Here is a 5,536-nt window from a genome sequence, read left to right as displayed (position 1 = left end):
GAATTTGTGAGGGAGAACGTAATCTTCCCGTCCTATTCCTCCGCCATCTTTCCCTCCCCCCTGGTGTTTTCTTATAGTGCACCTCAACACAGCTGACTCCAGAGATATCAAGAAAGAGAGGTGGACATTGATTATAAAAGTCCTGCAGGGTATGTAGTGGTAGTGTGTATGCCCAGGTCACTCAAAAGGGCTGTTCTCTTGCTCTTTGTACATGCCCTGCTTAAGAGTCCATGCTTTGACTACACCATACTCACAAGAATGTGCTTGACCCCTTGCATGAAAGATGCATCACTACAGGAAATCTGATCATGTCACTTCCATGTTTAAAAGTATATGAGGATCTCTTGCTTACAAAAGAAGGTGACAGCTCACTAATGGAGTATATAAGGCTTTATACAATCCAATTCTAATGGAAAAGTTCAGACTAACTTGTTCTTACTGACACAAGCCCTCTAATTGTTCATGGCAACACATTCTATTTCTACAATCTGAAAGTCTTTTACGTTTCTTTTATGTTTCTTTTGTTTATGTCCTTACTTTTTCTAAAATTCCCTTCCTCATTCATCACAAGCCTGTTGAACTCCTATAGATTCTTAATCTTTCCTAAATTTCTCTAAACAGAATGTTGATTCTTGCTCTGAATCTCCAAGAAATTCTTTTTAACCTTTAATATAGAATATGGGGCTTTTCATTATTATGTTCTTAATTATTTACATACATGACTAGAAGATCATTCCAAGTAACAACTGTATCCTCATTCAAGGCAAAAATGTCTGGTGGGTGTCCAGTTAATATATCTTAAAATAATACATTCAAGGCTATCCTCTTTTTTTCTTTGTGAAGAGTTTGTGACAACGTTTGCTTATTTCTCTTTGCTCATTTATTTTACAAATACGTTATATATATATGATAAATATCTATCTATATCTATATATATACTACGTGTTAGTCCATCCATGACAGAAATCTGCAGTTCAGCCAAAACCTCGCATTGTATCTAAAGCAGCAGAAACTGAGCGAGAACTTTAAGTGGCCTTTGTGCTGACATTTCAGTCTGCTGTGCTCCTCCCAGGGGCAGAGAGACAGAAAATGAAGCATTTGGCTCTTGAGCAGTATGGCACAATTCTTGGCTCGCATTGATAAATATTGATCTTATACAAATTCCTCAGGAGAGACAATTGATGGTTCTTTGAGCAACACATACAAAGTCCCCACTCTCTTTTATGCAAAGACATAAATCATTTGTGAATAAAGCCCAACATCTGTGAATAAGTCCAAGATGACTGATAATCAGAGATTTTTCTCATTTGAGCCCAAACCTAAATTGAAGCAAGCAGTCGGACTACATGAAGTTACAATGCCCTTTTGTTCACCCTGACGGCTCAGAGGTTAAAGCGTTTGCCTGCAATGTGGGAGACCTGGGTTCGATCCCTAGGTCAGGAAGATCTCCTGCAGAAGGAAATGGCAACCCACTCCAGTATTCTTGGCTGGAGAACCCCATGGATTGAGGAGCCTGGTGGGCTACAGTCCACAGGGTGGCAAAGAGTCGGACACAACTGAGCAGCTTCACTTTGTTCACTCTATCTTGAGGGATGCATAATACATTTGCAAGGGTAAACATCACATGCTTCCAAGTAAACACCATTAAGTGTGACTACACATCTGTGTCTTTAATAAAACTGAAGGCAAAGGATAGCTCTTTAAAGATCTTATGTCATGATCACTCAATTTAAGTTTCAGTTGCTGATGGGAAGTGGATTGTTAGTGTATGTCTGTGTGTAAGATTGTGCAGAATTCCTTTTCTTTGACTACAGTTGAATCACACCTTGGTTTTCATCTGGAAAGTGTGCGTAGCACAGTGAAGAGTATGTGTATGGTGAGAAGTTATTGAGATTAAAAACCAAAGGGCAGCAAACACTGGTTTTCAAGGCTCTAGGGGTGAGATTCCTAGAAGGTTGTTAATCCTCTGGGGACTTTAATCACAGAACGGACAGGAGGAAGATAAAGAGAGACTGACAAAAAGTTTGAGGTCACTTGGCAGGAGCTGGAATTTGTCATTCAAGTTCACACAAAGGGTCAAGATGCTGACTTCTTCGAAGAAATAAAAGAATACAAATTATGCTTCTTGGTACCCTTATTTATGTGGCTTTCCTCAACTGGGAATGTTTTTTGCCCTTCCATTAAAACTTTTCACATTTTCTGCATTTTTGTCAGTTTTGTTCACAGTTTAAAAGGCATATAACCTGTGACAGAAGAAATCCTACTTTTAGGAATTGATAGAAAAATCTTTAATGAGGACTCATATATATATATATATATGTATATATATATATATATATTCACACACACACATACATATATATTGTTGTTATTCAATTGCTAGGTCATGTCCAACTCTGCAACCCCATGACTTACAGTATGCCATGCTTCCCTGTCCTTCACTGTCTCATGTGTACTTCTCCTCTTGTCTGTGGGTATACACACAAGAGAATTATTGCAGAAATATTTAAAGCAGAGAAAACCACCTGAAAGCCCACAACACGAAAGTGATTAAACAAATTACAGAGCATACCTAAAGAAATGAAATGCAGCAGTTTAAAGTGTAGTAGGTAAGTATAAGATTGGAGGCAGGAGAAGGGGTTGACAGAGGATGAGATGGTTGGATGGCATCACTGACTCAATGTACATGAGTTTGCGTAAATTCTGGGAGTTGGTGATGGACAGGGAGGCCTGGCATGCTGCAGTCCATGGGGTCGCAAAGAGTCAGCCATGACTGAGTGACTGAACTGAACTAAAGGTGATAGAAAAATTTACCTCTTCTGACACCAAATTTATGAACCAAATCATCTAACAACACATGAAAGGTATGAGTTACTAAGAATTTTATTTTTCAAAGGGTAAAGGAAGAAGAAAGCTTGAAGGGATATTAACTGCTTAATTCAGATTTTTTGTAAAGAAGGAAATGATGTTTATGTGCCTGGTGTATAAGTTCAGAAAGTAGCAGAAGTGTGGTAGATGCATTTTAAATATGATAAGTGATTATGTACATAATTTTATTTATTTTTTAAACAGCTTAGAGTGTTAATATTATCCCATTTTAGGGATGCAGAAAATCGAGGCTCAGAGACATTCAGTGATTTGTCAAGGGGCACAGAGCCAGTTCATGCTAGGCTCCTACTTTGAGTCATAGTCCATCTTTACTTTGAGTGTTCTTTATGTTATGTAATAATTTTACCAGGAATTCTGGGGGACAGAGGCTGTAGCATCCTGAAGTTCATAAAAAGCAAGTAAAGCTATCTAAGGAGTTTAAAAAAGAGATATGCACAATTCCATGGCTTGTGAAAGACAAGTAAAATTTACCCCAAAACTTTATTATGAAAAATTTCAAATATATATAAAAGTAGAAAGAAATATGGGGCTTCCTTGGTGGCTCAGCAATAAAGAATCCTTCTGCCAGTGCAAGAGACATAGATTTGGCCCACGGGGTCAGGAAGCGCCTCTGAATAAGGAGCCACGCTGGGATTCTTATCTGGGAAATCCCATGGACAGAGGAGCCTGGCAGGTGGCAGTTCAAGGAGTTACAGAGTCAGACATGACTGAGGGACTAAACAAAAAGAAAGAAATATACAGTGAACAACCCAACTATCCACCACAGAAATTCTACAGTTAGCATTGCACTGTTTTTGCATTATCAAGATGAGTACTTAAAAAAAAATAAAATTCTGAATATAAAAACTTAGAAAGTATAGTATTGTCTAATAAACTGTTCTAAAAATGTGAATAATAAGCTTAAGTTCCATGAGGTCAAGAATTACGTTTGTTTGTTGATCTCTGTGTATTCAATGTCCAGCTTGGCTCTTGGCACAGAGTTGACCCTTGATACATCTTTATTGAATAAATGGGTGACATAATCCCAGTGAGTAAAAAGTGGGCTTTACATCTAAAAAAGCTAATATAGTATGCCTTCTGATAAGTTAATGAGAGGAAAAAATGTCATATAGATTGAAGAAATAGCAGTTCACCAGGGATCAATATATCAGAAGATTGACAGTTAAGTTAAAACAGGAATTAACACCTGATGCGAAGAGTTGATTCATTTGAAAAGATTGAAGGTGAGAGAATGGGATGAAAGAAGATGAGATGGTTGGATGGCAACACCAACTCAATGGACATGAGTTTGAGTAAACTCTGGGAGTTGCTGATGGACAGGAAGGCCTAGCATGTTGCAGTCCATGGGGTCACAAAGAGTCAGACACGAATGAGCAACTGAACTGAACTGAACTGGTCTTTCTGCACAGACTGACATTCTTCAAAAGGGTGTGAGAGGTTAAAACTAACATGGTAAAACTCAGTAGAGACTAGTGTGAAGTCTTTAATTCTGAAATAGAGGAGTGTGCCATTGCTTGGCAGAGTTTAATATTTAAAATATGGACAAGGAGTAGCACACTCCATTACTAAGTTGATTATTATGAGCTGGTTGTATAAATATATGGTTAAAAAAGATAAATCAGACAGCACTAACAGAAAAATAGAGTACAAGGAAGAATAGTCCCACTGTACTGTATTCCTCTCACACTGGCAGCCGTATAGTGCTATTGAATGAACTCTAACATATCTACTGGAATAGAGGAGGGAGTTTTGGTAATAAAACATAACAACATTATTGGAGATTAAAGTCATTAGAGAAATGATCATTTTAGACATAGGAAATGAGAATATGGGCTGATGTGCTAAAGATCTTCAAATACTTGAAGGGCCAATGGAAAGGAGGTAGAGATAATAGTTTCAAGATGGGAGCTAAGTTGACTACGTGTACATATACATATGTGTATGTAAAATATAAATATAGTCATATTTTATACAGACATCACTATATACAGAAGTATTTCAACATAAGAATTGTTATCCTTTGTGGTCCAGAAACAGACAGCAAATGGATGGAAGCTTGCAGAGAAAGCTCGAGGTCAGGACTCTTTAAAGAACTCAGTTGTAAAAATGGAGCAATATAGATGATCCATGTTCAGAGGTTGTCTATCTTGGTGTATCTTATGAGAGTAGGAAAATAGCCAGGTCAAAATAACCACCACTGACAGTGCACACACATACAACAGGGGTAGAGGACTCTGTCTTGAGATAAGAAGAGTGACTGTGGGAGCTTCAGGCAGACACACAGGTTCATCAGTCTGGTGATGCAGGAGATGGTTCCTGGGGGTTTGGTTAATGGCATATGAGCCTGCCCCCCTCCTTCCCAGTGGAAGCCAGGAGAAAGTGAGCCTCAGCAGTAGCTCCCACACCTCCTCTAAGGAAGCAGAGAGTTGAAATGGAATCTCAGTGGCAAAGCTGAACACCAAATGAGGAAACATCAAACATCCATTAAAAGTCTACAATGTGACATAAATTTATTTTCTACATCTATGGGGGGCGGATAAATTGGAAGACTGAGACTGACACATACACCCTCCTATATATAAATTACGTAACTAACAAGGACCTACCGTAGAGCACAGAGAATGCTACTCATATTCTTGTAGTGGCC

This window comes from Ovis canadensis, chromosome 11 (genome assembly GCF_042477335.2).
Source record: "Ovis canadensis isolate MfBH-ARS-UI-01 breed Bighorn chromosome 11, ARS-UI_OviCan_v2, whole genome shotgun sequence".
In the NCBI taxonomy this organism is placed as follows: domain Eukaryota; kingdom Metazoa; phylum Chordata; class Mammalia; order Artiodactyla; family Bovidae; genus Ovis; species Ovis canadensis.
The sequence above is the reverse complement of the archived record's forward strand: the minus strand, read 5'-3'. Positions refer to the sequence as shown.